We start from the raw sequence: 21,625 nt of genomic DNA, 5'->3' as shown, positions 1-21,625 counted from the left end.
ATCCTAGGTTTAAGTCATACATCGTGTCTTTCTTTCCAACGGACACAGATCTGAAGAGATGCAAAGAGCTGTTGGCAAGCAAATTGTCAGCTTATGTGGAACGTGACTTGGCGACGTCTCCTCCTTCAGTTTCATTGGCAACTGTGACTGCCAGGAAAAACTCAGCTTTCTTAAGAGGCCCACTGCTGATACAGGTGAGTCAACAACACAACAGGACTGGAAGTGCTTACTCTGCTGCAAGATGCTGTAAGATATGATAAGAAACTTCAGTGACCTTGGTCCCTAGGCAGCTGTGAGGTGTTTGTATAAGGGCACAGATTTTTATTTTAGGTTAGATGATACAGTGCGAAGAGAAGTCTCCTGACAGATTCCACCAGCCAAATGTCCTAGGATGCCATAATTCTGGAAAACATATAAATGTAAATATAAAAAAAATAAACAAATTCCTCACAAATTCCCACTTTGTCTCTCCACACTCAGTCGTGTAGATTGTCCGTATATCAAAAATATATCAAAAATAGTCTTACAAAAGTCTTTCATGATCTCAGTCCCGAAAAAAGTAATGGAATTACTGTCATTCAAGTTAAACCAATCTTGCAGTACTTCACAAAGATAGTTCCTTTTGGTATTTGATCACAGGGTCCACCTTAACATACTCCTACAGAAATCCACTCCATACACCAGCATATTTAGTCATAAGGATAAGGACAATATCACTAGCTTATCAGACACTATGTATGCAGAGCGGTGATTGGAATTTACTCACCAATTAACTCCTTCTCTGCTGGTCTCCTTCTCTCTCCAGATCTGCTGTAGAGTTCATGGGAGTGAGTGGCCCTTTTATGTGTATGTTACCTTGTTTAACTATAAAGAAAACCGTGATATACAAATAAAACAATTAACAATAGGTAGTAGTTACAGGTATTGATCCCCAATGCATTTCATGCCATCTGCAGGACTTTAAGGATTTTCATGTGTGTAGCGGTGACCATCGATGGTTAACAACCATTGATGATTAACCACCGATGGTCAATGGTTTTGCTATCATTGGTGGAGAACCAATAGTTTTCCCCATAGATGGCACAGAGCCTGGCAATGTTTTTTTTTGTCACGGCACTGGGACATAGAGCATAGCTACGCCCCTGATGCAAACTGTTAAGCCCCGCCCTCCATTGTGATTGGTCCGCTATCCCTTGAGTCTGCGAGCAGGGACGACCATCGAGGGCAAAATCATTGATGGTACCATGTTGATGGTTTCATTCCATCGTGGTTAGCCACCAATGGTACCATTGATGGTTAACCTACTGATGGCCATCGCTATTAATGTGACCACTGATACCAATAACATGTATGATCCTAACTCTCAGTCTTCATCCGTCAGAGACATTAACCCCATTTTAAAGCTGCACATATGTAAACATGATGTAAAATGTGTTTGTGTAAAGTTGGATAACGTTCAAATTAGTTTTCCAAAAAATAAATAAATAAATAAAATGGCATCTCTCTGGGATTAAGGCAGAGCACCATAAACTACAGAAGGTGCCAATGTACAGTTGGACACATTGTGCGAAAAATAAACATAAAATGCTCCAGAAAAAAAAAATTCCCAGTTTGCAAAGCTACATGTTGCCCCAGTCCCAAGATGCTTCAGGGGGATATGATTACAGAATTACAGATTCATCAAAAACCAGTCCAATATCCAGGGCTGCCATCAGGGGGTACTACCAGGTCAGACTTATCGGCGGTCCGGAGAACAGGCTGGGTCGGTGGCAGGGTGCCATTATTGATTCGGGGCCACCTGCTCGAGATCTGGCAGGCTGAGGCTGCAGCAGGGGCTAACGGAAAATGTCTGCCTCCATAGGAGGATATGAAAATATGGCTGCCATCAACCAATGGGGAGCCAGGTTTCCTTTCCCAGAAACCCAAGGGAGATGGAAAAGGGGGCAGGGCTTATTAGTAGGAAAGACAAAGATGAATAGGTGAGTAAGGGGGAACTATAGTACTGTGTGGCATAAATCTGACAGGCAGATGGGAGTGTGTGTGTGGGGGGGGAGTAGGGGGGGTCACTGACAGGCAGAAAGGAGTGTGTGTGGGGAGGACACTGTCAAACATTTTCCAAATATAGGTCAGTATATGGATATTTACAAATACATTTCTGTATTAGGACTTTATACTTAAAAACACTAGGGGGAAATGTAATAGAGTCTGAGTGTTAGTGCGACTATGGACTCACATCAGGCCGCAGTGAGTATGATGCAGGTTTTGTTCTTAAAGTCGTACTATGTAATACTGTAGCTTGCAAATTGTAGTGTGCAAGTTTTTTTTGTGAAAACTTGCAACTTGTAATGTGTGTTTCATTACAAGGTGAGAGTTTATCAGAAGCCTGCACAGATCAGTGAGATCCGTTCAGGCTTCTGTGTGTTAAAAGTTTAGGAAAGTGTAAGCCGGTCCTGGTTGTCAAAATACAGGGGTAAAAGGGGGTTGAGCCATTCCTGGTTGTGGAAATACTCAACTAAATTTCACCAAAATTCAATTTGTTCCATATGAGGGGGTTTATTTCTCAAGAGGTGTATTTCAAAGCCTTCCATCATCATAAGATGTATAATAAAAAATTATATTAAATGCAAATCAGATGTGTTTTGCATTTAATATTATTGCCACTTTAAATCCGTCCGGGGGGTGTGTCAGTGACAGGCAGGGATCGATCATTACAGTGGCTCCCTACCGGACCAGATACCAGGACGCCGGAACGGAACAGCTCTGCTGTAATGCGCTGTCTGTCCAAGGGAGCCGGCTGTAATCTCTCCCTCCCCCCCGGTGACAGGCTGTCACTACACAACCCCCAGACACAGCTTCTTAGCAGCAGAGCTGGTCCGTTCCCGCGTTCCAGCATCTGGTCCGGCAGGGAGCCACTATAATGAACGCACCCTGTCTGTCACTGACACACCCCCCGGACGGGGACTCGGGGATGCGCATTATACAGCTGACAGCTTCTCAGCAGCAGAGGTCGCTGCAGGGAGCTGTCCAAGTCCGGCGTTCCGGAATCTTGTCCGGTCCGGCCTTCACCAATACCCGTAAACACATGCAGCATACAGTAAAGTTATGTACAATTGTTTATCTTACTATGCAGGTTTACATCTGGTGACACCATACTACAGTCCATGAGCTTCAGGAGGATTGTGCCAGACCCAAGAACCCATCATGGAACTTCCATCTCTCACTGATACATGAGAGAAACAATGACAGGTAAATTCTACAACTCACCAACATGATCATCCAGCTGCTGACTGGATTAGCATACATTACACAGGAATACTGAGGGTGTGGCCAGGGGCGTAGGAGCCCATGTGCAGTCTCTGTCCGGGGCCCCCTCCTCTCTACCAGGCAGCGGGCAGTGCACTGAGTGCAGTAATAGACTTAGGGTACTAGTCTGTGCCAGAGTCTGCTGCGCATGTGTGTAGGTCACCGGGGAAATGCACAGCAGCCATTTTCCTTGTAATTTCCCTATTGCGCATATGTAAAACACTGGTAAAATGGCCGCTGTGGCCATTTTCTAGGCATTTTGTAGAGCGCTACTACCACCGATGCAGGACTCCGGAGAGGTAAGTATCGAATACGTGGGTGCAGGGTGTGCAAGGTGGGCCCCCCTGGATCCAGGGGCCTGTGTGCACTGCACACCCTGCACCCATTCTAGATACGCCCCTGGATGTGGCCCTCAGTTCTCCTGTGTATTCCTCAGGGTGCTTCTCTCACCATTTTTTTAAGATTGAAATTCTAATCCCAAAATCGTTTTCTTTTATGTAAGTATGTAGTCATAATTATCGAAGTTGGGATTCTATATCTTTGGTGTTTTTGCAGTTAAAATAAATAAAATGAGCAAATATAGACAATTGTAGCAGTATTTGTAGGACAGACCTTCCATTATTATCATTATTGTTATCATTGACTTGTAAGGTACCACAATGCTTAGTAGCGGTGGACAGTGGCAAAAGACAGAATAGTGAGGTCTAAATAAAAAAGAGTGCAGCTGCGACAAGAACAGTGAGAGTGGTGGAGATTGGGGCAGGTATGAGGATGCACTAGTGGGTGTAATATAGATGACATCAATTTATCATGATCCTGGGCTGACTCCCAGATATAGCAATCTGGATTAGCTGGTTGTGACACTAGCGCACCTCGGTCACTTACCAAAATACCCAATTTTACTGCCACCATGAAAGTTTATGGAGTCTTTGCATTCTCCACACAAATTATTAAAAATACACCATCAGTTACACACAGGTAGCATGGGCCTCACAGGCTCGCAAGTTCTATAAGAATCATGTTCTATAAGAATATATTATGGTGCATATGCACGGTCAAATTTGATGAACGATGAATGATTGAACGATTAAACGATTTCATCAATGATGAACGATTGAACTATTTCTGACAGTATTAAATTAATGAAATTGTCAAAATCTGACTGCAAACACAGTCGATGTCAGAAATCGTTATCTGACATGTGGGAACCCATATTGTTCGTCGATGCATGCTCTACATGTCAAAGATATAAATGATTGAATGATTTTTACAATCGTTATCGTTCATATCTTATAAGAAATCTGAACGTGTGTATGCCTCATTAGATTAAGGGCCAGATTAAATTAGGTGCCCGATTCAGACCTGGTCGCAACGCAGCAATCGCACGCAGACGTCAGGGGCCGGGTATGCGATCACACGGCCTGTCTTAAGGACGCCCTCTATGTCTTAGCGTGCTCTAATCCCCTCTGCCCCGAACATTATAGATAAGTGATTCCCAACCTCAGTCCTCAAGGGACACTAATAGTCCTGGGTTTAGTGGTATCCATGATTGTGCACAGATGGTTAAATCAAATAACTGAGGTACTAATTAAGTCACTTGTGCTCAAGTAAGGCTATCCCTAAAACCTGTACTGTTAGCGTGCCTTGAGGATCATGGTTGGGAACCCCTGCTATAGATTAATATGTATTTTGTATTATGCATCACTACTTTATGTATAGGAATACCATACTATAGTTGACCTTGACATTGCCCCTGATTTAAGGGCCATTTGACTAGAGTCAGGTTCACCTGTCCAATAGAAAATGTATTGCTGAATGTATTTTGCTGGCAAGCATACAATATTAGTCATCTTTTTGTAACTTTTTACATTTCAGATTTATGGAAATAGTGAGAAACCATAAAGTAGAGTTTGGGTATGTATCCATATCACAAACTCATGTTTTCCTCCAGCTTGATGTAGGTGTAGCCTTGCTTGGTGTGCCAGCTCTTATAATAAGGATCATGCAAAAGTATGGACTAGGGATAGATTTACTAAAGCTTCTAAAAATGAAAAGTGGTGGTGTTACCTATAGCTCCCAATCAGATTGTAGCTATCATTTCTCTATTGCATCCTAGAAAATGATAGACAGAATCTGGTGATTGCTATAGACAAGCACCACTACCTTTCATTTTTAGTAGCATTAGTAAATCTACCCCTAGGAGTATAAAGTAGACAGTTGGCACACATAGCACACAACTATCTCTACAGTATATTTAATAAATAAACAAGGATGACATAATGTTAGTGGGTCTTGTGTACAACTCTTAGGGCTGTATTTACTACAATCCGCATTGGTAATGCAGATTGTAGTGTGATATTACCGAGTGAATTCGCATTGTGAATTCAGGCAATATCACAGGGATTTACTACAGTATATTTAATAAATAAACAAGGATGACATAAATGTTAGTGGGTCTTGTGTACAACTCTTAGGGCTGTATTTACTACAATCCGCATTGGTAATGCAGATTGTAGTGTGATATTACAGAGTGAATTCGCATTGTGAATTCAGGCAATATCACAGGGATTTACTACAAATCCCTTGCAGGGACAGAGCTTGTGATAAAGCTCTGTCCCTGCTAATCCCCTTTGGAGCCTTATCACGGTATTTTTGCAAAAAATACCGTGATTAAGTGCCCGCGCATGCGCCGATCGGTCGCCGCTGCTGCCCCCCCTCTGGTGCTAAGCCCCGCCCCCGGTGCTAAGCCCCACCCCCACAATCGCGGACTCCCCCGCGCGACCCCCCTCTCCCTTACTTATACTTACCTGCATGCTGTAGGCCTTCGGTGATGATCTCCATTCCTCCGGTCAGGTGATCTCCCATACTGCACTGCTTCCCGATCACCTGATGACCGGGCAGCAGTGCACTGTGGGAGAGCAGCTAACTGGAGAGGAGTCATCACCGGAGGCCCGATCACCGGTCCCTGGAGTCAGGTAAGTAATTTTTTTTTAACTCTTTTTTTTTTTTTTACAGTAATCAGCTTGCTCTCTGTTTAGACCACACAGCTGATTACAGGGACCAACTCCCGGCTCTGCTCTCTCCGTTAGAGCAGGGCAGGAGGCCGGCAACCGAGGGAGACCCTGGATAACGTCACCTCCAGGTGGCGTTATTATCACAGGGCTTCCCCCGATATTTTTTTCACATTTATTTTTAGTAACTATGGTCAGATCACATTTCCCATTACAGTTATGGGAAATGCGATCTGCTTTACTAAAAATAAGTGATACTTAGGGGTTGGAGTAAAATTTTACGAATTCTACTCCAATTGCCCTGTAATAACTATAGGTGATACTAAAATAATGTGAAAAGGGTGTGAAAACATCCTTTTTCACATTATTTTAGTAAAAATAATGTTGATAAATAGAGCCCTAAGTGCATTAGTGGTAATTGTTCCCTGGAACTCCATGTATATGGAAACTACAGGTTTATTGTGCTTGTCAATGTATATGCAACCATTAAAATTATTAATATTGTGTCCCATGACAATGCATGTTGAACTTGTGATCATATCAAAATTGTGCACCTAATGGTCTACGCCTTGCTATTTAGTTGAGCAAATTACCATGATCACTTGATCACTCTTTTTTGTAAATTGATGTCACTTGTACTAAATTCACCCCTCAAAGTTACCTTACTTATTGTACTACTATGATTCATTTAATCACTTAAATGAAGATTTTTTTTCTGGCAAAACTGGTCAGATATTGCTGGGTCCGCAGGAGAGTACGGGGAATCAGAGGAGATCCGTTCTGCACATGTGTAGAATGGATTTCCTCTTCAAAAACACAGCGGGCGTGGTGGTCACACCTTGTCAGCTGAAGCACAGTTGGCTCAGTTTGCATCCCATGCGACCATGTCACTTAAGCGGTTAGTACATAAAAGGTCGTACAACAATATTTCAGAAGTAATAAAGGAAAAACTTTAATTATTTAATGATGTATTTTGTATGTATAGAAGGAAATTGTGACCGGATTACCTCGCTCTGCCAGGCAATCACAGATTTTGATCCGACTTGATCCTGGAGCTGCCTGTCCTTTTGAGATGTCAGTCACCGGTGGGTCCTTGCGTCAAGTGTATGGGCAGTCGGCGGGTCATCCATACACACAGCCAGATGTGCCAATATATCTGCAAGATATATCGTCATTGGCTGTGCTGCTGCATAGATGTCACTCACAGACATACTGTATCGTGTGTACACACCTTTCAATGCACTACAGATATATTGGCTGTTCAATGAAATGGGCGATATACTGTATGTCAGTGTGTACCCAGCATAAAGCCAGCCAGGTGTGTACCCACCTTTAGTTTCCTCATTGTCTCTCTCTCTCTCCTCACAGCTTCATGAACTCTGATTAGTGAATAGCTTCAGCCGTCCACCAATCTGTTTGTGGAGACATCCCCTCACTGTGATTGGTGAATGGCCAGAATAGTCCACCAATCAGCATTAAGTAACTTAACACAGATGTACACTGCTCACTGCATGTACTATGTACAGGGCTGCCAAGAGAAATCCTGGGCCCCGGTAAAGCAAGTTCTTGGGGGCCCCCTGGAGGGGGTGTGGCCATAGCATGTGAGAAGCAGCCACTCACAGGAGCATGACATAGCTCCCAGCAGCTTGGCCGAAAGTATACTGACCTCGTTAGCGATGGGACACAGCGGGGTGCCGGCATTGACAAGTGCGTATATACTTGCTGATGCATATATACTTGCTTATGCCGGCAGCGACGACAGGGGCCATCCTGCATTCGGAGCGCACATCGTCGGCAACATAGTGGGTACACAGTGGCCGATGTGCCTGAAATGTCGCTCCAATCTGTTGGATTGGTCGACATATCGCTTACTGTGTACCCGGCTTTACTGTGGGTACACATCTGCACAATTTCGGCACAAACCTGGCATTTCGTGCAGAGTGTATTGATTTGCGCACTCCCTTGGTTGCATGCAAAATCTTCTGATTGGCCGTGCAGCACAATCAATCAGATGATATTGTGTACGTTGATGCCATGCTGCAAAAATATATATATATATATATATACCTGAAGACTGGGTTTTGCCCGAAACGCCGTAGAGTTAAAGACATCTTGGCTTCACCATTATTAAGTCTCTGAGTGCTGCTGAATATCTTGGAAGAAGGCACCAGAGCCAGCCATAGTGGGCATGAGCAACCCGTGAGTGCCGGTCTGTTTGTTGGATATACATACATACATACACACATATATATTTATATATATATACATATATATATATATTTATATATATATATATTTATATATATATATATATATATATATATATATATATATTATGTGTGTGTAATATATTACACACATTTCGATATATACTGTAGAAGCCATTTTGGAATAAGAATCCATTTTGTATGCCATGTATGCATGGAGGGTGGGTGCACAGGACAGGATGGAGTTAATTCATTGTACAGACCCTGTTATAAGTGCACAGAAAAGCATATGTACATTTATGGTAAGGTATGCAATTCCAATGTTTAAACAGAGCTATAGTCTCACTGCAGATAATGAATACCATGTGTTAGACGGAATCTATAAATGTGGGCTGTTCTGTTAAAAATAAAGCAGAGATATGGAGATGCTTGTGGTGCATACAGTTGTGAACTGTGTCTCCTTCCTTACACACATGAACATATGTAGCCTTTAGCAAACAAGACTCTGAGGGTGACCAATAAAGAACTAATTCGCTGGCCATAGCTAGTGAGGAGAATTAACAACATGGAGATTCCCACTGAGATGCCCAGCAGTGTTGACTACCACTGGACAGAGCATGTGAGATCGTGCTCTGGGGACAGAGTTGCCAGGACAATTTCACGGGTGAGTAAACACAAATGTTGTGCCCTCCTGGTAGCTGTGTCCTCATTGCAGTTGATGTTCTGTCCTGCTGGAATCAATCCTTGGGTAATTATTGGTCACCCTAAAGGTGTTGTTATTTAAACATGTTATAATCTGTTATATGTTCAGTGAATGATAGGTGAATGTTTAAAGTCTTGTTTGTCTGTTTGTTATGTACCAAACCTGTCCTAATTGTGTTTTTGGAGTAACTTTGATTTAGCCACTGATTTAACTTTAGAAGAGAGCCCCACACAGTGATTTGTTTATGAAATAGAAGAATGCCATGAAATTGCATTACATTTAGAAAGTTACACCAAATGGGTATTAGGATTGGATACATTTACAGAAATGTGTTTTCATGTATTCGTGTATGAAAGAACAGAAAGGGAGAGAAACCCTGTCAGACAGTGTGTTCAGAAACAGGAGGAACGTTACATCCAGTCAATAGTGTTAATAACTGAGGCAGGAAAAGTCAGGGCGTGGATGTGCCTATAGATAAACATTTGATGATATTATTCTTGTGCACGAGAATAGTAACCTCTAATAAGAGGGGGGACCATTAGGTCTGATTTTAGTCATAAGGGACTTTGACTAAGCTAGACAAGGGAATGTTCTAGCAAAGCTTTATGGGAATCATAAAGCAGGATATTTGATGAATGTTTAAAAAGGCTGACACCCCAGATACTGACTTGTTTAAACATCACAAAATGAGATGTGAGTTATGTAATAAATATAACCTAGATGACACACTGAAAGGTCTGATTGAGAAATGTAATAAATGTGAATAAGATATAGAAATGACCCCCAGATGCCCACTTACTTAATTATCACTGAAGAGGAATGTTGCGTTTTATATAACTAGTGTTTTGTTTGTTTTGTTTTTCTTTTCTTCTTGAAATGTATATTTCATTGGTATTGTGAAGGCATGCTGTGATAGAGGTGCTTTGCTGATGACAATGGAATGCAGGATGTCACAGAAAATGGCTGCCGTGCTGTAACTGAATGTTTGCTTGTGAATGAAATGGGCCCATGTGTATGTGATAAAAGAGAGTCGAGTGAATGTGAGAAAGTAGAGTTGGTTGGAACAATTGTGTTGATCAGATGTGATGTGTGAATGATTGTGCGTAGTGAAGGTGTACTAGGGAATTGTGGAGAAGTTGTGCAGGAATTGAAAGGGTTAATGTGAGTGAATTGCCATTTTTTCATGGGGACGCCCATAAATAAAAAAATGTGCATTGCAAGATTGGAAAAAGGATTGATGTTGAATGCATTAGTAACAAAATGCTTTATTTGTTATTTTCTAGGAAAATGGATATTGTTTCTGTAACTTGTGAGATCAAGAGAATGCAGAGCCATATTGTAATTCTAAAAGAAACAGTAATTATTTTTGATTGCTGCAGAAGGGATTAATAGTAAAAGTGATGTAAAATTTCCCTAACAAAATGTTTTATCAGTTCAGTCCATGATTTCTTTAAACTGTTGAATGATGCATGCTTACAAATTAAGATGTTAATGGTTTTAGATGACCAACAAGAACATAATTTTACAAATCTAAGAATATAGGTAGAATAGGGGCTGTGGTTTAGATATGACTGGACTTAATTAATCAGAAGCAGCCATAGGAATGCATATTGCCAATACAGTTGCACAGGTCAAGTAAGCTTTAAATGTAAAAAGGAAAAAATCCAATAATCCACTCCAGATGTTCCAAGTTCTGGAGTGTAAGGGAATGTGGTAATATACCCGTTATAGAAGACAAATTATCCTCAGTTGTATAATATCACGAGAAACTGTTAAAAAGGACATAGATTAAGGCATTGATAGGTACTTTCACCCTTGGAAATGTCAGGATGCTGAAACTTTATTTTGTTTACAGGAATGCAACTAGAATTACATTGACGCTACTTAAACATGCCGGACGTTTTTTTTATGCTTCTAACTGATTTGGTTAAGATACTCAGATCAATATTAAAGATTAGGATTAAGTAAGATAACCAGATACAATTTTTTTGGTTCAAAGCTCCAACCCAACCTAACCAAAAGGGTATGTCTGGACCCCAAGGGGGGGGGGGGAGGGAGGGAAAAAGTCGTACAAAAAGTGTCTGTACTAAAGATATTTAAACAATTGAGAGGATTTTTAGGTCTTATTGTATATTGTATTATACTTAAAAGGTGATAGACAGCAGGAATTTAAAAGTACTGTAACTTAGTTCTTATATTAACTGCTACATTACAGCAGTTAGTTAAGATTGAATCCAGATGTCACTTTGTTTCTCATGTATTCAAGAGGAGGGAGGAAATGTACTATGGGGGATGATGCTGGCATATGAGAGAAGATCCAGCAGCACAGCATATGCAAATTGGAAGGGTCCGAGCCTGCATATCCCTAATGCAAATACTATATGTAGTTCAGCTAGCAACCACAGGGGACTAGTGAGACACAGGAAGATGACAATTATGATTCCTTTTTATCTTTTTCATCTTTCTTTAATGATAATGATTGTTTTGAATTAATTAAATCTTTTTCGATAAGTTATGTTATTGTAAATTATAGATAGATTATACATAGTTTGTATTAGATTTTTTGTTTGCTGCTTTTCAAATGCCGACAAATTTAGTTTTAAGTAAGGTCAAAAGCACATATCAGAGAACATACCCCAGAAGAGGAACTGCTCCAGCAAACCAAGTTGGCCAAACAGGCTACAATAATATACCTACCTGATATTTTGATACTAGCGACCAGAAACAGCAGAAACATTGAACCTGATTTTGTTAAAAGTTGCAGTTACAGGTTCCTCAGAAGTATGACTTGGAAAGACTTGCATGACTTCTGGTGATGGATGGATGGTTAAGCACCACCTCTGTCTGCCACGTGCACTATTCTCAGTCTGAGCCCAAATACTTCATGGAAGCACTCATGAGTTTAGAGATGCTATGGTAAAAATAGCCAAGAAGCACTGGATAGCCCCAGGCTTCAGTTAGGCTGAATAAGCCTACCCCTAATCATTGCACAGCCCAGGAAAAGTGATCACGGTACTAGAAGAAGAAAGAAAGGAGTACCTCACAGATGTTATTCCTTCCAGAAATGAAAGATAGATTTTATATAGTTGGTTAAGTGTTGGGTATGTTCTGTGCTCAGACCTGTTGTCAAATTGACTATGGTTTTGCATGGTAGCAAACATAATAGAAACACAAAGGAACAATATGAACAATAGGAAAAAGGAAAATAAATGACAGAAGTAATTCGTACATGTGAAGTACTTGAGGTAATAGAGAGTGACAAAGGTACACATTTTATTAAAAACATTTTTAGAATGTATCTTGGAGAATCTGAGAATAAATAGGACCCAAAGCAATGAGAGTGTAAAGACTGAATTATACAATCAAATTGAACTATGAAAAGTTTGTTAGAATGTATATTTTTTAATATGATTGTTAGTCAAGAACTTTCCCAGTGTGAAACGTAGGATGATAGCTTATAGAATACTATTTAGTATAGCTGCTAGAACAAGATGTGATTTCCTACAAGTGTTACAATATGAGCATAGTAACTTGATTCAATATGTGATGCATATATAATAGAAACTAACCAAAGTCCACCACTAGGTGTTCTCTTATGTTCTAGATCCCAATTAATTTGCAGCACCAAGAAACTGCAACCAGGTGATTGGGTCGTGATAAAGAAGCATCTAAGGAAAAGTCCTAGGACCCAGATACAAGGTCCTAATCAAGTTCTCCTAGCTACTCCGTTGGCAGTAAAGGCGGCAGAAAAGAAAATTTGGATTCGCCTCACACTGCAAGATCATTACATAAGGGGAGTTGGAGTAATTTGAAGTTATGAATTGATATATGTTGCTAGGCCTTAAGCCAGACAAAGGCTTGTGAGGATGTACTGTATACTATGATTCGTTCTTGTTATAGTTTTGTTTCTAGTTATATCAATATCCAGACCTAGTGTAAAGAATGGTCACAATATAGAAGCTTTAGCCAGACTATTTAATACTGTTATAGATGAAGTATTTGATGTGTTTGAAATAATTACGAATTAATTGAAATTCCAGGTGAAGGTTTTGGGACAGTTTAGGCTGATCCTTGAGTATCTCACAGCTACACAGGGAAGTATGTGTAAAATAGTGAGACCTGTTTGCTGTTATTATATAGCTGATAATTTATCTGACCCAATATATGTACACTTAGAGAAAGTTAAGAAATTGACAATACTTACTATATAATATGATATATTATGTATATGATATATCATATCATATCATATATATATATATATATATATATTACACATTTGGATATATACTTATCATATAAATATCTATGATATATTATATAACATATATTTGTATAATAAGTATATATCTAAACATGTAATATATATGTGTAAAAAATATACATATGATATATCTAATAATATGCAGCCTTTAGTGCAGCCAGTCTCACCCTTGTCTGCTGAGTGCTGGGCCACACAAGCAACAAGTATACCCGTGTCGCCACTGCCCGGATCCGGTCTGTGTGATCTGTCCCTGCCCGCCGCTGCCCGGATCATGGTACTGGTGCCGCACTGCCTGCTGGTGATGAGAGCACTCGTGAGATGACATCATCATCTCGCGAGTGCATCAGCTCCGCAGCGGCGTGGCTGCAGTCTGTAAGTAAGTGACACTGTCTGTGTGACACATTGACACACAGACAGTGCAATGCGGCTGCTGAAAGACCCCCATACCCCCACCCCCGAACTTCAGCCCGCCGCTGCCAGCAGCGGTTCTGTAGATCTTAAAGAGGGTAATGAAATTTAAAAAAAAATAAAAAAAGCAAAACATGGCAGTGTGCTTTCGGCGGCCCGCGCCCCCTGCTAAACCCCGGGCCCGGGTAATCTGTACCCGCTCCCCACCCCCCTCTCAGCGCCCCTGACTATGTACTAGTGACAGGTGGCCAGGAGAAAGGCAGAAGATACTTCCTGGCCAGCCATTTATATGAGGAGCGGGCCTGCAGCCCCAAAGTACCTAAAATCTGCAGAGGGAGTTTTGGGATGCCACTGTAATGGGGGGTTTCTGGGTGCCTACAAACACCCTTTGCATGTGCTACTGTGCAGATTGAGTGCGAGACCTTATTTCGGTCTGTTATGATATGGTAGCACATGTTGCATCAGGAAAATCCTGATAATTGCTACAGTATGTTTCCCTGGTATTCATTTCTACATTGGAACTAAATTTACATAATTCATCAGCTTTTATTAATAGACAAGTAATTATAAACAAATTACAGTGTTGTCCTTAGTGCTTTAATCGTAAAAAGTTATTACAGCAGTAGCGCACGCAGGGGGGGTTCTGAGTACCCAGAAACCCCCCCTGACTGACCAAATAATTTTTTTTAGAGACGGAGACAGCACTGTCTCCATCTCTGCACTGACTGAGGGCTCAACGGAGCTACCGTGGATCCACAGACAGAGAGCTCTGGTTGGCAGAGCTCTCTGCAAAGGAGATACAGGTGCAGCGGTCGCCGGGTAGGAAGCGCTGTTGTGACAGACACTGTCAGTCCCTGCTGTGCTCTGAGGGGACGTGTTGGTGCAGCAGCAGTAGGGGTGGAGCAGTCGCTTCTCTCCCGGTGTTTCCCATCATTCTGTGTGGGTGGTCAGGTGACGTGAAGGCCACAGCTCTCATCGCTGTGGTCGTTGTCATCCTGGTGCAGCTGGTCTGGGCCTGGCTTAGCTCCAAGCCTTCAGGAGGAGATCGCCGGGAAGGAGCTGCATTGCATGCCGAGCAGCAGCAACTACTCTCACATGGGCTCCAGCGGTGACCCATCTCCTCTCTCCTCAGTCCTCGGTAAGTATACTGATATTTGTGTATGTATGTATGCTGTGCATACTTATGCGTGTTTGTGTATGTGAGAATGTATCTATGCTGTGCGTAACTATGTAGGTATCTTGTGTCTATGTATGCTTATGTGTGTGTGTGTACGCTGTGTGTGAGTGTGCTTATAAGTTGTGTGTATGAATGCTGTATGTGTATATATATATATATATATATATATATATATATATATATATATATATAATATGGAAACCCCCCCTTAAAAATCCTGTGTTTGCCACTGTACAGCATGAATGTTCTGCAATGTTTATTTTTGTAAATTATCCATACAGCCTATGTCACACCCATTGGCCTAATATGTCCTTATTCATCAACCGAGGATGTTCTATGAGGTATAAGAATTTTCTAGGCAGCTTAATAAATACCTGCAGTGGGACTTTAATGGGGTTGTGTAGTCTTTTAGGACCTATACACAGATCAGTGTTTTGTTAAAATGTATCAGATTGTACAAACTTATTGTGTGTAGAAAATATTTTCAAATACAGAATATTTTTCAATAAAGGACATGTTTGAGTATCCACATTAATGTGTGGGAAAATAGAGAAGATACATAGCAATTTAAGTACATGTTCTAATCTGCGCTAAATATATTATTATAGATGAATCTGTTAGTAGTTTTTGAAGTGACCAAAGTGATAAAGTCATAGACAGGATTATATAAATAATTAAATATATATATTTTTTTCTTTTTTTCATAGGGAAGACTTCTGTAGAATGAACTGGAGACCATCTCTATCTACAATAGTGAGCACTGAGTAAGTGTATAGAATAATATATGTTGTTATGAAATTATGGCGCCAATTAATCAAAGGGTGAAATACCTATTGCCAATGAAAATTGGTGTCTTCAGTATTGATAGGGCTTTATTTAATTTTGCCATAAATAACTAAAGCTGGCCACACACTAGACCAACTTTCACCCAACCATCCAACTAGTTGATTGGTTGGAATGAAAATCTGGTAATGTATGGGAGTAAATGATGATCAGCAAATGCCAGAAAACAGATGAAAATGGTCGTTCAGAAAAGTTTGTTAAATGTTTGATCTAAACAATTTGTTCAAACGACAGTTTTTGTCCATTTTCCGGCATTTGGGAGCAAATTGCTGATTGTCATTTGCTTTCATACCTTACCAGATTTTCATTCCAACCAATAAATTAGTTGGATGGTTGGATGTAAGTTGGTCTAGTGAGTGGCCAGCTTAAGGGTTACTGCTGGCATTAGGTCTCTAGCTATCCCTTGTTAGTGGTACTGAGTACATTAAGCCTTATGCTATCTGTCAAATATGATAGTGTTCTGCCTGTAATCCTACAGCACTGTATATGTGTCACGCTGATGTAATAGTGCAATATAGTCTAAAGCTGGGAACACACTGGCAGATATATTAGCTGATCAATTGATCAGCCAATTTATTGTGTGCCCTTTGGCCAGTGTGTATGTCTGTGATCGACACAGTTCACAGACATATTGCATCGGTTGTGCTGCACAGCCAATGGCAGATATATCTGTCCATCGTGCTGTGTGTACGGGTCACTTGCAGCAGAGGTCACAGAGAGTGGGGCGCAACGCATGATGGTTGTTCAGTGTGTATGAGCGACAATCACCTGCAGATATATCTTTTAGGGATATACCCAACTTAACACAGGATGTTTAATTCTCTTGTATCACCAGACAGTCCTTGAACCCCAGCCCCCCTCCCCCCCAGTGCTCCTGCTGCTGACTGCTATAATGCAGTGACTCCTGTACATACTATGCTTATGTCCCTGCAATGCTATGTTCATATGACAGGTGACTCAGCGGAATTGGTATGAAATACCACCGGCCATGCGGCCGGCGGTTCGATTCCCGTCAGCGGCAGCCCGACAAGAGCAGAGTGCGACGCAGTGGAAGCCCGACACCACTGGAAATCCCGATCGTGGATAGGTAAGTATTTACTAATCTAACCTAACCCCCCTAACCCTAACCCTCCTTAGGGGTGCCTAACCCTAACTTCCCCCCAAGTGCCTAACCCTAATTCCCCCTCTAAGTGCCTAACCCTAACCACCCCCTTCCCCGCTGCCTAAACCTAAGTCCCCCTGGGGGGTGCCTAACCCTAACCCTCCCTCCCCTTAGCCTAACCCTAACCCTCCCGGGGGGGTGCCTAACCCTAATTCCCCCCCGGAGCCCTAAACCTAACCCTCCCCCACCCCTGCGGCTGTCCGCTCGCGTCGCCCGGCATCCCTATGATCGGGATGCCGGGCGCCGGTCTCCCGGCGTTGGGGAAATGCGGGCGTCTACATCTAGACGCCCTGCATTTCACCCTTGCCGGGAAATGACAGTCGGGAAGCCAGCTGCCGGTATTTAGGCAGTCAGCTTCCCGATTGCCTCCCGACTCAGCTGACCCTGCTCTCCTTCCTGCAATTAAATATAGCAGAGGGTGGCTGATAAATAGATCGTCAGTACTAGCTTAGGCCCTCATTCAGAGCCGTACGCTCTGAGCAGAGCGCACGCTCTGAATGAGGGCCGGGCTCCATTTTCATGGAGCGTCCTCCTGGACGCTCGTATAGCTGTGGGTCACCATCGCGACCATCGAATTTGCGAGCCGGAGCCTGCGGTTGAGGTTTTCAACCGCAAGCTCCGGAGTGATTTTGGCTCTATCAGAGCCAAAATCACTCCCACTGACATCACTAGTGATGTCAGTGGGCCGGCGTCTGACGGGAGGCGTTCCCGTGGGAACGCCCCCGTCAGGGAGGCATGCCCCCGGCATGCCCACCAAAGGGGGCTTGCTGTCAATCAACATTGACAGCACGCCCCCTTTGATCGGACACGTGCGAATGCGCGTCTGGCGCATGCGCACGACGGAGCTCCCTCCGTCGTGCGCATGCTCAGTCCATAACATCGACCCACTTGCGAGCGGACAGCCGCTCGCGAGTGGGTCTGAATCAGGCCCATAATACGTTAAGCTCAATAAATGCATGCTACAATTTAGGTTCATTCTTGCCCTGTATGAATAATATTGATATGCTTTTCTGGCCTTAACGTTGAACTCTTCTGAGGCCCCTACTCTGTTCTTCTGCACTTGTACAGTGGGCTGGTGTATGTGCAGTGAAGCACGTTTATGGCCTCACTGCTTATGTGCTAGAAAGTATAAACCCTATTGTTTTTGATTTGCATATAGAAGGTTTTTCATACGTTTTTTTTCTACATTGAACTATCTATATTTTTATATGGATATGACAGTTTTTTTCAGTATTTAGTAGAACAGCCGGTTCCTGATACAAACCCCATTGGTTTTAACTTGGATATAGAAAGTTTTTGATAAATTTTTTCTTACATTGAATTATGTATATTTTTTATATATTCTCCCTTTGGATATAAGTATTTTCATGTAACAAAGAAAAACCTGAACAGGAGAAACACGCTGGTTTATTTCTAAAGACAGAGGCATGTCGTGACCATTATAGGAGCGAGTCACAGAATGCGACTGCGAACCCGTAAGCAGTGAAATTAGCTTTGGCATCTCAGTTCCTGCGACCATTATGAGCAGCCACTGCGTTACTCAGATGACCGATTATCGAAGGATGTGCAACCAATGCTTTATCGAAGGATGTGCAACCAATGCTGTGTCTTTTGTACGCAGATGCTTGGATTTGCGTAGCGCTGTTGGGCGTTGCAATACAAATCTAGAGTTATGTCACCTTTGCATATTCTTGCACATCCACTATATAATGAGATGCAGCAGTGGCTGCATAAGCGTATAGGTCTGATTTATGCCCTCTGTCTAGTGCCTGCATTTTACAATATAGGGCTGATCACAGGCTTGTTTCTGCTGCCATCTAGTGGCTCCAACATAAACTACATGTGTCAACCTGACTACACTATATTTCTATTAATTCCTTTGCTATACATACCATCTGCAACAAATATCTAATGCCTTAAATACAATTATGATTGTGTAGAGCTCTTAACACCAGATGACCAGGGCTGCCAAGAGAAATCCTGGGCCCCGGTAAAGCAAGTTCTCGGGGCCCCCCTGGAGGGGGTGTGGCCATAGCATGTGAGAAGCAGCCACTCACAGGAGCATGACATAGCTCCAAGCAACTCGGCCGAAAGTATACCGACCTCGTTAGCGATGGGACCCAGCGGGGTGCCGGCATTGACAAGTGTGTATATACTTGCTGATGCATATATACTTGCTTATGCCAGTAGCGACGACAGGGGCCATCCTGCATTCCGAGCGCACATCGTCGGCAACATAGTGGGTACACAGTGGCTGATGTGCCTGAAATGTTGCTCCAATCTGTTGGATTGGTCGACATATCGCTTACTGTGTACCCGGCTTTACTGTGGGTACACATCTGCACAATTTCGGCACAAACCTGGCATTTCGTGCAGAGTGTATTGATTTGCGCACTCCCTTGGTTGCATGAAAAATCTTCTGATTGGCCGTGCAGCACAATCAATCAGATGATATTGTGTACGTCGATGCCATGCTGCAAAAATATATATATACCTGAAGACTGGGTTTTGCCCGAAACACCGTAGAATTAAAGACATCTTGGCTTCACCATTATAACAAGTCTCTGAGTGCCGCTGAATTGCGTTTATTATATTGGAAGGTGTGTAACACCTTGGAAAAAGGCACCAGAGCCAGCCATAGTGGGCATGAGCAACCCGTGAGTGCCGGTCTGTTTTTTGGATATACATACATACACATATATATATATTTATAGATATATATATATATACATATATATATTTATATATATATATATATATATATATTATGTGTGTGTGTAATATATTACACACATTTCGATATATACTTACTATATAATATGATATATTATGTATATGATCTATCATATATTTATTTATTTATTAACAGTTTCTTATATAGCGCAGCATATTCCGTTGCACTTTACAATTGTAAACATTAATAGAACAAAACTGGGTAATAACAGACAGATATATAGGTAGGAAGGCCCTGCTCGCAAGCTTACAATCTATATATTTATTTATATATATATATATATTTATTTATATATATATATATATATATATATATTACACATTTGGATATATACTTATCATATAAATATCTATGATATATTATATAACATATATTTGTATAATAAGTATATATCTAAACATGTAATATATATGTGTAAAAAATATACATATGATATATCTAATAATATGCAGCCTTTAGTGCAGCCAGTCTCTCCCTTGTCTGCTGAGTGCTGGGCCACACAAGCAACAAGTATACCCGTGTCGCCACTGCCCGGATCCGGTCTGTGTGATCTGTCCCTGCCCGCCGCTGCCCGGATCCTGGTACTGGTGCCGCACTGCCTGCTGGTGATGAGAGCACTCGTGAGATGACATCATCATCTCGCGAGTGCATCAGCTCCGCAGCGGCGTGGCTGCATTCTGTAAGTAAGTGACACATTGACACACAGACAGTGCGATGCGGCTGGTGAAAGACCCCCATACCCCCACCCCCGAACTTCAGCCCGCCGCTGCCAGCAGCGGATCTGTAGATCTTGAAGTGGCTAATTAAAATAAAAAGTTTTTAAAAAAAAACATGGCAGTGTGCTTTCGGCGGCCTGGGCCCCCTGCTAAGCCCCGGGCCCGAGTAATCTGTACCCGCTCCCCCCCCCTCTCGGCGCGCCTGTGGGTGACACCAATGGCTGCCTTGGTTCCATATTGTAGGACAAGGCCAGTGACAACCCACAATTTGAAAAGTGCATCTCCATATTGCAACAAGACCTTTTATGATTTATTGTCTGTCTCTTCCGCTCTTATGTCAATAGGGAAGGATATGAACATTCTCCAGCTCTTTCAATCTGCATTGGAAGCACCATTTCCAGCCAAGTACCAAATATGTGACCCTGTTACATCAGAAACGCATGATATTGGTGTGGTCCTAAAGCATTTTAAAATCTTATCGTCGAACAAACAAGGTCTTCCATGGAAGTGAGATGAATCACTAGAAGTTAAGTTACAGAAGACAATATGTAAAGAGCTGGTGAACCATCAAGCTGATATTATGCGCCCTGCTATTAGGTTGTTGTTTGGAAGAAAGCAAGAAGTTCTCAGATGTACATCACAATACATGATGAGATCCTGTGGAGACTCTGGTGGAAAAACAGAAACTCTTAAAAAACACTAACCATGTTGTTTCAAAAAATAAGCTAATTATGTATTCAGGTTTGCCCCCCTGGTCTGTCAAAATAAATAGAGGTATTCTGATTTAATGACCTGGCTCTGTATTTGTTGGTTCTGCACTAGGTTGAGAGAAATAAAGCTGGGCTAGTTAGGGCATGAGGCAGATCCTCACTATTAGCAGCTGGTTGGTGATAAGTGACTTGTCAGACACAAGGAAGGGCACCAAAGCCATACACCTAATAGCCCAGGCCTGCCATATTAATGTCCCCTCCACCCATTATGGTTAAACTGTGGCAGAAGGTCCATAAGTTAAGGGGCCATTGCGGGATCCCCTGACTCATTGGTACATGTGCACTACACAACCTGCACCCATAGTGTATATCAGGGTCTGGGACTAA

At 42.1% G+C, this 21,625-nt stretch overlaps 1 long non-coding RNA gene across 1 annotated transcript; it reads left to right on the top strand.

The window, feature by feature from the left end:
• The first annotated feature begins 15,272 nt into the window (after positions 1–15,272).
• LOC148511892 (uncharacterized) lies at positions 15,273–21,271 on the top strand. Its single transcript, XR_015880229.1, has 3 exons — positions 15,273–15,837; positions 16,869–17,003; positions 20,873–21,271. It is a non-coding gene; the product is annotated as an uncharacterized LOC148511892 (long non-coding RNA).
• The last annotated feature ends 354 nt before the right edge of the window (positions 21,272–21,625 follow it).

Source organism: Taudactylus pleione, unplaced genomic scaffold (assembly GCF_031769625.1).
Source record: "Taudactylus pleione unplaced genomic scaffold, aTauple2 ptg000290l, whole genome shotgun sequence".
Taxonomy (NCBI): Eukaryota; Metazoa; Chordata; class Amphibia; order Anura; family Myobatrachidae; genus Taudactylus; species Taudactylus pleione.
This window is presented reverse-complemented; position numbering and strand designations above follow the sequence as displayed.